Here is a 13,101-nt window from a genome sequence, read left to right on the forward strand (position 1 = left end):
AGCTAACCGAAGACAATATGGCGATACAATAAAAAACTTTGAGGGAAGTTGAAGTGATGTCAATAATATCCTTGCCTCTCATCTCGCTCGGAATTTCAGCCGCCAAGCAACGAGCGAGTACTACGATTTCGTGCACATAATACCCGCCTTCGTCAATTCACTTCGAGGTTTATTATCGGATGGCAATAATTACATATATTTCCTCAATATGTCAGTGAATTAGCGATGCAGCGGAATATCAAATTACGAACTTAGTGAGCCGTGCAAAAGAGCATCAATTATGACACGTAGGTTAAGAACATACCTATTGCAATACACACATCAATCTTATAGACACAGTGACTTGATGCAATGAGAAAGCGATTGGATAGTATGTAGCACTCTTGCCTACACTTGCTAAGATTCATGGAAGAGACCCCTCGAGTCCAAATGCGAGTTTCTAGTCAAGAATGTAAAAAAACACCTAAAGACAGCCAGGCAGGCAAGCACGGTCGGGTGATAAACGAAATAATCTCGGGCTGTTATTTTCGTGCGAGAGGGACGCACCGATGCGATAAAGTTTATCCAACTAGTGTGCTATTCATGCTCGCAGAGGTGGTCGCGATTTTATCATATGCCGCGTTATGTTTCACTCACTTACATACTTGTTAGAACGTGATAGTGATAGGCATGTTGACAGACGATAAATAGATAGTAGATACTCTTAGCACCACAGGATATTTCAAGATTACTCACACTGACTAGCGTGGGACTAGTCCATTACTTCTCATTCACGAGGCGATGTCACTGACGAGCAGTAGCGCGTATTAATATTAATATATCACAATTTACTGCGATAGATTACCCAGCGCATAGATTACTTACGACTCTTACGAGTTACGTTAGTACCACTGTATAAATTCATTTAAATTGAGAAGAGACTTATCAATTCGCAATGACGATAAATGATAAGTGGAACGACGCTAAACTTTAGTACATTTCGCTATCATTCGTTGGAGCACGGCCAAAGCTTGCGTTAGGTCACTTTAATTCTTTAAAAGTTTTCTATTTTTATTAAATCTACTGCATTATGCGCAGAAGACATTGTAGATACTTAGAAGTTATCTTAGCTTAGACGAAGCCGAGCAAATCACAAGAAAAACGTGTGACTCGGGCAGATTACAAAATGAGTGATGAGGATGTTAGATACGGCTCAGTTTGCGAGGACTAACGTCGGAGAAATATCCAGATTAAAATGACCTCGAGATCCGTAAAAACTAAACCTAATCAGAGATGAAACTATACTGGTGGTGTGCCTAAGCCGGGTGATTATTATAACACTCCTATTCCTTTATCAGATGTTCCCTTTCAAGATATCTAATATAATTAAGCCATATTTCCGATCGTGCATTATTGATTTATTTTTAAGCATCAGTAAAATGTGTAAATAAGTCCAAAAGTATTTGAGGTTGACAGTTTCTACCTACAACAAAGAACTGGCATAGCTAATAACGTAGAGTCTAGTTACGCGACAACTAGAATGAGGAATAGTAACTCACACCCATACTTCGCGTTTGAGCACTATCTGAAATCTGAACTATCTGCAATCTTCATGAGCAAATCATAAAGATACCAACACAAAGAATATGAATAAAGACAAACCCTAAGGTGCTCTTAACTTAATATCTTTGAGAGAGGTGAGTAAATTGATTCGGACGGATCGGGCCGTCTGAGATGCTAATAGCGAGTGGAGCGTGAAACGCCTCGGGCGGCAATATCGCGGGATCAGCGACGTGTTTGCTGAGCGAGGCAAATATACTTGCCGCCGGTGTCGTTTTAGTCGTAATCCTTAATAGTACTATGAATAATATGATAAACAAACCGAGCGTTTCTGCGTTTGAACTTTTACAAATCAGGAGGTCATAAATAAACACCTACAGCTAGGTACAGGTAGGATTAGTTGCAAGCCAAGTCTGGAACCACACCGGTGGCATCAGTTTTCTCTGCCAAAAATGTGGCAGGTCGTGCCGCTCGCAAATCGGCCTCCACAGTCATCAGACCCGTTGTCTAAACAGCCATGTGTAAATCGTCTGCAATAGACGCAAAGGCCTGTGATGATGACAGCTATTAGGTGATTTTACATTTCTAAGAACTACTACTACTACTAACTACTTTTACTACTACTACGATAATTGCCCGGACATTATCCTAATTTACTGTTGTGTAAAGCAATCATCGACATCGGCCAACTAATTTACGGCGCGTAAATAACTCAAATAATATAAATCGTCTTTGCCGTTAAATCCGCATTAAACAAATTAGGACGCTGGCTCAATGCCTTTTAAATTCTTTTAAATGGCCAAAGCCGTTGTGTAGGTGCTATTCACTTTTGTAAGGCTTTAGTAAGGCTTCATTCTGGTAATTGTAATCGCTTGCCGAGTAAAGACGAGTGGAATTCTCATGCCGGCTCACTGTGGACGGACGCTAAGAGTGCCAAGACGCTATACTAGCAATTGGCATGAATGGCATGATTATCTATTTATCGGTAACTTCAAAACTTGGGATTGACCCTGAAACAGATAACCTAGAGTACCAAGATCATTAATAAATCATGGATATTTGTAAACACGATAAGAAATTATTATCGAAAAAAGAAAAACTTCGAGTTCAATAGCTTCAATAATGTGGCGTCTGTCCATTTCGCCGTCTGTCATTCGTTGAAAGCCGTCTGGGCAAGAAAGTGAACCAAAGGAATAAGTGTAGGCAGCAATAGGTACGGGCGATCAAGCAAATCTTGTCACTCGTCAATCTCAACGAGTGTGGCATCAAAATTTCAAACTAGCTCACAGAAAAAAGCTGACCTTTGAAGTGAAAAGCGCGAACGTGACATTCAAAATGTGAATTTAGTCGAAAAAAAGCCGACTAACTGTACAGTGACAGCTAAAAAGCTGTGATGCAAAACTGCATAAAAATTTACGAATCGCATTCATTCTCTAAGTACCAATGTTTGCAAGTGAGTTAGGAAAGGAAAAAATATCGGTCGATGTTTTCTATAATTTTATTGAAATCGGCTAAGTTACCTCTTGGAACATACCGCTATGCTAAAATGTATTCGTTAGTAAACTGACTTGTACTTGTACGTAATTTCTTATTCGATAGCAGTTTGCTAAGTCACGATGGTTTCTACAAACCCATACAAATTTCAATCAACTGCGTGAAATCAGTGTTAGTTTGTTACGTTCAATAACGTTGCCGTGAGAGAGGTTTCAATGCTTACGAAATCAGATATAAACGTTTTAACTTTAACAAGATACAATAGTTATTTGTTATATACAAGGGGGCAAAGTTGTATTTTAACGCCGAGTGTGGAATTGAAAAACGAGCAAGTGAAAGGATTCTATAGTTGAACCACGAGCGAAGCGAGTGGTTCGAGAATAGAATCCTGAACTTGCGAGTTTTTTAACGAGAAGTAATAGTTATTTGTTATACACGAGTTGACGCCGAGTGAAAAACGAGAAAAATACATTTGCACCCGAGTGGAACACAAAACTTTTCCCCTCACTATAGCGAGGAAACTACAACGCAAAAAATGCGTTTATCACTGCTTCCAGTAGTTCCACAGGTGGTAAATCATCTTTATTACTAGATTCACCTACTTTTATCAATTTTAAAGCAGTTAATTTGACTTTATTCAAGGTCAAATTACTTTACCCACTAGTGGATAAAATGCGTTTTTACCCGCTGGTATTAAAGGACAAAACACGTGTTTCCGAGCTAGTGAGGGGAAAAATTAGTTTTCGGCTGAAGGTCAGAATGTTTAATGAGAAATATTATGGCTTTGGCTCAACATTATAATACTGTTTGAATATCTCTGAATGTTTCTCTTATCTAATCTGCGATATCTTTATAGGCAGTAATATAAATTAATGTGTATTTCCAGCTAAAAAGGGACTTTACGACTGTTGACGTTTTGCGATACTTTTAAAATACAAAATATTTGTTAACGTTATTCCAAATCAGCCTAAGGTCCATTTTACACACACCGACATTCAAATAATCGTTTCTCTACTTAAAATAACTAACAAAATCTCAATTGGCTCATAATTATTAATGACGGAATGGTACGCTTATTTCGGTAAAGTATACAATACCTGTGAAGTAATAATTAAATAATGACAGATGAATGAGACGATAAATCAACGTTTAACAACCCGCTTTCGACTTTATAAAGCGTATACATTTCCACCTAGACAATTGGCACCATGCCACTTCGACTTACGCCGTGTCTTGCGTAGGCGACGGTCGCGCGACCGTCGCCGTTGCGTCTCATACTTCCATATCGATAAGGTTTGATTTCGTATGCGTCGCATCGCCGTCGCGCGACCATCGCGCGACCGTCGCCCACGCAAGCCACGGCGTTAGGGCCCATTTAGACGGTACGAGTACTCGCATACGAGGTTTTACATTGCGGTATTTGATGGCAGTGCAAAATTGTATGTAACCTCAACAGCCCGCAATGTAACGCCGTGGCTTGCGTGGGCGACGATCGCGCGATGGTCGCGCGACGGCGATGCGACGCATACGAAATCAAACCTTATTCGATATGGAAGTATGAGACGCGACGGCGAGTATGAGACGCATACGAGTTCGCAGTCGCACGCCGTCTAAATCAGGCCTTATACTCTTATAGTGACATCGCCGATCATAAAACATATTATTATGCTTTATTATAAAAGGTTCATTCGCCCACTTATTTCAATTTTTCAATAGCTCATCATTCTCATCAATTAAAGCTCGGCCACACATGCGCGTTTTGAGAGCGTATAGGCGGAGCGTCAGCGGAGCGCATTGATAGCGGTGCGCCGGACAAACGCTGGCGTTGCTCCCAGCGGACGCCGGCGGAAACTAACGAGCGCGGATTGCGAGCGGAATGCGCGCGGATTGCATACGGAATGCCAGCGTTCGTCCGGCGCTATCATTGCGCTCCGCTAACGCTACGCTATCAAAACGCTTATGTGTGGCGGAGGCTTGTATATCGCCAATTTAGAGGCCACATGTCATAGCTGTACTTCTGTTCTACAAGGTTCGACTGTCATGTCACATCCTATTACGAGTACTAATCAAATTAGCCTTCTACAAAATGATCTATTGTGGTAAGATTTGACATGTGTAGGTAGTGTAGGTACGCGTACAGTACACTCATCTCATAACGGTTTTCCGTTCCCATGCAATCGGTGTCAAAAATATGTATACACGTGTTTTCAAGTTTCAATGTAGTAAGGTGCAAACCCGTTAACATTTAAGACGATACGGGAGATGTCAATTCTCCATACAAACGCTCTCGACTATTTCCTCCCTGGTTTCAGAAGATAGAGCATTGATTTTTTCAACACAGATTATTATTATTTTTATCTGTGTCGGACCGTTTTGATTTTTTTGGTATTCTTTTCAGGGTTCCGTACCTCAAAGAGGAAAAACGGAACCCTTAAAACTTCAGTATTTTTTTCTCGCTTTTTAGAAAAGCGACACCTACAGTTCTTTGTCAAGTAATTGCTTATATAAAGGCCTGCAACATATATTTTTTTCAAAATAATCCAGTAGGTACTTCATACTAGAAAATGGAATAATAAAGGATACTACCCATACCGCAAACGAGCTACACAGTAAATAGGTGAATTTTAGTCGTAATACCTTTATGAATGCAATCTTCCAGTACCAATATTGTTAATAATAAAGAGGTTTGCGACTAAAATTCACCTATTTACTGTGTAGCTCGTTTGCGGTATGGGTAGTATCCTTTATTATTCCATTTTCTAGTATGAAGTACCTCCTGGATTATTTTGAAAAAAATATATATTGCGGGCCTTTATATAAGCAATTACTTGACAAAGAACTATAGGTGTCGCTTTTCTAAAAAGCGAGAAAAAAATACTGAAGATTTGTTTCTTACTTTAAGCCAAGATTTTTTCGGCACTATTAAATATTATTTTGGCACACGTATGTAAACCTGTGGCCCAAAGACTGACGTGTAATATAATTAAATGAAATTAAATGAAATTTAATGATAGGGGGCACTTTTGGGGGGTAAAATTGAAAATTAAAAATCAAAGTTATTAGAAATATATTGTGCTACATATCAAATGAAAGAGCATTTTATAAGCATCTCAAATATATTTTTTTATAGTTTTTATTTTGGTAATTTAAAAGTTATTTAAGAAAATAAGCAAAAATTACCATCCCCCCCCCCTTATCTCCGAAACTACTCAGCGTAAAATTTAAAAAAAAATACACGAGATAGCCCTCTACTGTAGATTACAGGAAAACCTATTAGAAATCTACAGTCAAGCGTAAGTCGGACTTAAGAGAAAAAAACTCAAATTGAGATTTTCACTCACTGCCGCTGCAAGTACTTACTAAATGTTTTGAAATTTTGTGAGCGCCATGGACAGGTAGAAAGAAATTCACCTCTGTTTAGAAATTGTTAAAAATTTTAATCATTTGCCAAAATGACTTAAGTTCCTACTAAAAAGGAGGCGCTTAAGACTGTCTAGAACTGCACTGACCATAATATTGCCCACATAGGTCCAAAAAATGGTGTATATATACGAAAACCAAAAAAATTGTGCCACCGACAACCAAAATCTGAAGTCTATTTGCTCTATCTCTTATAGTTTCCAAAATATACGCAAAATCTTGAATACGAAATTTAGTGTACGTTGCCATCACATGTCGTCAGGCGCTCATGACCTTTTTGTATGGAAATGTCGAAATCCGACTCGCACTTGACCAATTTTCATAGAAAGTTGTGTTTTATTATAGTTTTGAAGGAGGTTTCTTGTTTTTAACCACCAACGCAAAAACGACGGAGTGTTATAATTATAATAATAATAGGTTTGACGCTTGACATGTCTGTCTGGCATCATAGCTCCCGAACGAATCAATCGATTTTGATTTAGTTTTTAGGGTTCCGTAGTCAACTAGGAACCCTTATAGTTTCGCCATGTCTGTCTGTCCGTCCGTCCGTCCGTCCGTCCGTCCGTCCGCGGATAATCTCAGTAACCGTAAGCATTAGAAAGCTGAAATTTGGTACCAATATGTATATCAATCACGCCAACAAAGTGCAAAAATAAAAAATGGAAAAAAATGTTTTATTAGGGTACCCCCCCTACATGTAAAGTGGGGGCTGATATTTTTTTTCATTCCAACCCCAACGTGTGATATATTGTTGGATAGGTATATAAAAATGAATAAGGGTTTACTAAGATCGTTTTTTGATAATATTAATATTTTCGGAAATAATCGCTCCTAAAGGAAAAAAAAGTGCGCCCCCCCCCCCTCTTGAAACTTTTGAACCATATGTTTAAAAAATATGAAAAAAATCACAAAAGTAGAACTTTATAAAGACTTTCTAGGAAAATTGTTTTGAACTTGATAGGTTCAGTAGTTTTTGAGAAAAATACGAAAAACTACGGAACCCTACACTGAGCGTGGCCCGACACGCTCTTGGCCGGTTTTTTTTAAAGACGCTAGAGCAGAGCCTATCAAAAATTTCCAAAAACGGCGTTATTGATTATGGCGCAAAAAAGGTGTGGTATTCAAAATTGGTAGCAATTAGCCAAAAAAACTAAACGGTCCGACACAGATTGTTTCATTGTTATTCAAATTCTCAAATTTTGTTACGATTGATCAAGTTTTGAAGGCGGAAACAGTCGAAAGCGGAACCTCGATTTTAAAGATTTTTTCGCAATATCTTTTGACTGAGTTGTTCTGAATGGACAATTTTTTTTTTGATAAATCTAGTTAATAACACTAGTATATTTAACTAAAATTCCCAAATTGAAAGTCTTTCCATTTTAGCATTTTCGCTCCTATAGCGTCTTAATGATGATGCTACAAAGAACGTCCCAGGCAATAAAATCGTTTATGGATAGTTTCAGCTTAGGTTAGTTTAGTACGTCCACGTTCTCAGTGCCAATTAATATGAGCGATCAGTTGATCACTTCGTATCGTATTGTCTTGTTTAAATTGAGCTGCTAATCTAGCTTTTATTTGTTGAAAAATAGTGTAAGAAAGAGGTTACGAGCTAAACTAGCAATAAGCCAATCCATATTGCAACTAATTTTTAGACATTGACATCTCTACAGTGATTGTGAGTTTTTTGACTTACAACGCTCGCGACACAAAGGACAATAAGTATAATTAAGTCAATGAACCGTACCAAACGTACTTAAATGATACGAGAATATTGAAAACAAACTTAGGTTTCTTTGGTATTTTTTATTTCATGACTCTTGAAGCAGAGCAAACTTATAATTTTTATCCATTTATTTTGTAAACGGTGGTTTACTAGGATAACATAGTTTGCAAAATGTTATTACGTGTACCAGGAGATCATGAATAAACAAGTAGCTAAGCTGAAGATGAAACCTGTGAGCGTGCATAAGGAAGGGTGCTCGGTGACGTGTTGTACAACTTATGTTGGCCTGGTACTTTGTAAATCCTTTGCTTAAGTAGATAGTTAACTTGTAGTGGGGTATTTTACAGTGGTTGAGGTGTATTAACAAATATGACGGTCATCACAAGATATGTCAGCGTTTAACCCCTGTTTTTCTACTCTCGAACTGTTATTCGTCATTTACAGGGTCGTGCATAGATCTTTAAACCCTACATAAAAGTCTATTCCCCAAAGCCAGCGTCCGCCAGCTTTCCGCGCATGCGCGCAGTAACGAAAGAACTGAAAACGCATTGTTTGGCTCTGTAACCATGGCAACGCATTGTTTCTTTAAATTGAGTAATCAAGATTGTAACGTTTGTAAATCAAATACAATACATTTTTTATGCTAACCGTTTTTATGTACCTACATATATTCATACATTAAGACAAAATAATAAATCACAAAACAGGCTTGACAAATTAATCAATCTACCTAGTTTATTTTTAAAATATATTTATATTTTTACTATACAACTATGTACTTTGTTCCAAAATAGGTATAACCTATGTCAGAGGAAATTGTGAGTCTATTACACACTGTGTTTTTAGTGAATCAATAACTTCGGCATATAGTTAGGTCCATAATAGGAAACAGAATAGGATAGTTAGATTTTTTAATTAGTAACTTTTTTCTGAAAAATACCATAAACCTGCGATAAATGTTACATCAATCGCTGTTAAGAAACGGGCTTTGGGTGTTCGATATGCGGTTGAAATGTCATAGTTTTGACACTTAGTGTGAGTTAATTGTAAAGCCCCGTTTCTCAACAGCAATTGAAGTAACATCTATCGCGGGTGTATGGTTTTTCAGAAAAAAAAATACGAATTTAAGAAAACTAACTAAGATGCCATTCTGTTTCCTATAATGGACGTAACTTATTAACATTACAAAAAGAAAGGTGATTATTGAGAACATTAAACGAAGTGACTTATGCCGAAGTTAATTCATTAAAAACACGGTGTTGAAGCATATGAATGATATACTTTAGAACGTTTGATTGTACATAATGTTTCTAGGATTTTCCGACTGTAAATAAAGTAAAAAATAAACTAAAGATCCCTCTAAATATTTTCATCCCATTCAAAATTAATCCCATAAAAGATACACAGGGTGACTTCACAAATTATTCATGACAAACAGAATTAAATAAAAATAATACGGGGGGTTGAAAAGTTTCGAGATAGTGTCTTATTGTACGCGTTAAAATACGGAGCTACGGGCACCCCTACCCTGTGTTCCAACGACTTGGTTCACTTGAAAACAACCAGTGTAACAAAACCTCTAGGTGGATAACTAATATGTTAAGTCTGAGTGTATCGTTATACTGGTAGCTTCCTAGTATGTTGGTATGTCTTGGGAGTGGTATCCTCTGCAGACCATAAACTCAAAGCCGTAATGACCCTTTTCGACTCGAAACAAAAGGGCCAAAATGGCGACCCTATAAGTTATAAGAAATAGAATGATTACATTGTGATTTTCGCCTGAGACCTGAGACTGAACTAAGCTGGCTTAGGAATTTGTATGGATTCTTGGCTTGAAGTATTCAAATCGAATAAATCTGATTAGGGATGTTACGTCAACTTTTGTTGTTTAGTTTGGGCTTATAGTTATTTCCCGTGGTGATTCATTTCGTAGGTAATTATTTGTAAATTTTCTGATCTTTGTGGTAATTTTACTAATTGTTTTATCGGCTTTTTCTATTGCTTGAAAATGAAATTACAAGAGAAATTTACACGGAGTTTCGATATTCGTTTTTGTAGACACTTATTAAAACGAATTTATTACCTATGACAAAGCAGCAAATGAATGGCATACTTTGTGGTCTCTATTCTGATCCAAATGGCGAACGACAAGGAAAAGGAATAAGTAACACGAGCATGGAGGTGAACCATGGACTTTCAATAGGGACTGAGCTCACACTTTTTTTGCCATACTAATTTGAACTTTATCACTGGTGCAGAAAGGCATTCTTATCAGACTAGTAAAAGTGTGTCCACATGAGAGGGTCAAAGTTGGGGCTGGTGTCCCTCTCGCACGTGTGACCAGTGTTAAAGAGATTACTATAGTAGTAGTATTTTTACGTATGTGACCAGTGTTAATACCTTGTAAGAATTAGTCTATAGTAGATTAGCAATTTTTACCTGTATGATAACTAAGTTTATAAACTTGTAATAAGTGCGAGAGGGACATCAGCCCCAACTTTACCCTCTCATGTGGACACACTTTTTGGCCTAACAACTCAATCTAGCTTAATAATATTATAAATCTATGAGGTCACATGAACACATTTTTACAGATATTTTGCGTGCTATTTAAACTAATATATATTTTCAACTATCAAATTACGTACAGAGAGCAAACTATTAGCTTAGCTTTCCTGTATTTTGTTGTCCTTCTCTTCATTGCATTTCAGGTAAATAATTAAAAGGAATAATTTACGTAATAACTTAGTAAATAATTAAAATATAATTGTCAATAATAATTGATTGATTGGTATATACTTACATTATAGTTTTGCAAAACAAACAAAGCTACTTGGCTATGTCTATGTAAGACTGTAGGTACTGTCTTGACTTGTAACCAATAAGCCCTAAACTAATAAATAAACTATCGAGTTCCTTATCGATTCATTTCATTATCAAGTTGAACACTCGAAAAATTGTTCGCCTCCTACCAACTGCTGCTCGCCTAGTCCACGCTTATTGTCATATTATAATATTTCATATTTTATTTTCTTAAGTAAATAACCATAAATGTGCTAACATAATATGGCATTGTGGTGTTGTATTGTGTGTCGTACAATGCAAATACCGTTGTGTTTTGTAATTAAGTTTGCCAATGTTTGTTTTAAATAGGTATACCTACGACGAAGAATAATGTTTATCTTGCTTTCATATTGCTTATACTTATTTGCACTTTGTATTCAATAAATAAGCAAAACATGGTTGTTTTTGCATACAAGCAGCTCTAAGCACCTACTTATTTAGACTTGGTAACTAGGCAAATTTCTTGCCTAATACCTTCGAGCAATGCGTTTCTTTTAATCATTAGTGAGCTAACTACGTATCTATAGGTATGAGTGATATTTAAAGAATGCGTTCTGACGTAAAAGAAGCAAAAGTAAAAAATTAAAAAAATGTCTAGATAGTTATTTTGCTCCAAATAGGAAGTTAATTAGCTTAAACGCACTGTAGCTCATTAATTTCTCCTTAAACAAACGCATGCAGGCATTGCCAGGAATGTTACATAAATCTTTGATAACGCGTAAACACAAATAACAAATCATGCAAACAAATAAATGTAAATCAAAAGCAAACAAGGTTAATTACACTTAATAACACTAGAGTCGCTATCTTATCGAAGACAAATAGGTACTTTGATAAACCTCACCGTTCTCAAGTTGATCTCTCGAGGACTCGCTATGTCAATCCAAAATAGACACAATCCATGAACACTTTTGCACTATAGTTAACACAAACACTGTGCGTTCAGGCACGTCACACCATCACTGTACACATCCCGGCTCGCACTGTACCTGCAGACAAAGGGAACGATGAGCACTGCACAGAACAGAACACACAAATTTTATAGTCAATCCGAGTGGGAGCCACGAACACGGGCAGCGCGTCGGTCGCACGCTTTACGAATACTGAGCACGGCGCTGGGCGCCGCGTGGCTCCGACTAGACTCGGCCACGGCGCGATCTTCCGCGCGCCAACTTGAACATTACTCGCTCCACTAACCGCACGAGTTATGGGCCCAATCCAACACCATTGCCCACTATGACGAACCAACCCGATTATCTACACTTCTTCTACCACAAACACATGCTTTCAGGTACCGTTAATACTAGATAACGAACAAAAAACGTCATAATTACGTCTATAAATAACTCGCATGTGGCTGTTACAGTTCTAATGTAGTAGTACGTAGTAACTCATTGTTTCTACTTCAATGAATAACGATTTTAATATTTGCAATTCGCTACTCATTTTATTCTTTAATTGTGCTACTGCTACCTATTCAATTGAACATCCATCCAACACAACTCGTTTACAATTCCATTGATTACGTACGCTACACAGTAATTAAATGTCGAAGTAATAACACAGAACACAAAAGGTGCTTTAAAATATAAATTGAATGCAAATTATGAAGCTGTATTGTTGAGATTAAAGATACGCGAGAATGCGTTTGCATTTTACATTTAAATTAAAATCTCATCCTCAATGTGTCAACGCCTACCGAAATGAGCGGAGGATTTTAAAAAGGCATTCGACTCACTTTTATAAGTCATCGTATCCAAAACTTGACAAAAAATAATGATTGAAATAAAACAAGAAGGTTGAGAAGATGAAATGCAAAGGGGCGCTGCAGCAGGGGACAGCATGGCTCCTAAAATATTACTCAAACATTTATGCATGAAGGGACAACAAAATGTAGTAACATTTTGCTTCGAGCTTTATGCTGTCCTGATTGCGGTAAATCTATTAAAATATTCAGGGAATTTATGACAGCCGAATTATAAATGAATAATGGGTTTATGTCGCGCTGACGTCATGAGGTGGCAATGGGACCGCGTGCTAACAATGACTGCACGTGTGAATTTCGGATATGAGAAGTGGGT

At 37.4% G+C, this 13,101-nt stretch overlaps 1 protein-coding gene across 1 annotated transcript in view; it reads right to left on the minus strand.

Annotated features, from left to right (window-relative positions):
• Positions 1-12,211, minus strand: part of LOC125234928 (zinc finger protein 608-like) — a 154,184-nt gene extending 141,973 nt beyond the window's left edge. Inside the window, exon 1 of the mRNA XM_048141350.1 lies at positions 11,865-12,211. The gene's annotated coding sequence lies outside the window, so the exon portion shown is untranslated. The remainder of the gene's footprint in view (positions 1-11,864) is intronic.
• Positions 12,212-13,101: the final 890 nt, after the last annotated feature.

This window comes from Leguminivora glycinivorella, chromosome 16 (genome assembly GCF_023078275.1).
Source record: "Leguminivora glycinivorella isolate SPB_JAAS2020 chromosome 16, LegGlyc_1.1, whole genome shotgun sequence".
Classification (NCBI taxonomy): Eukaryota; Metazoa; Arthropoda; class Insecta; order Lepidoptera; family Tortricidae; genus Leguminivora; species Leguminivora glycinivorella.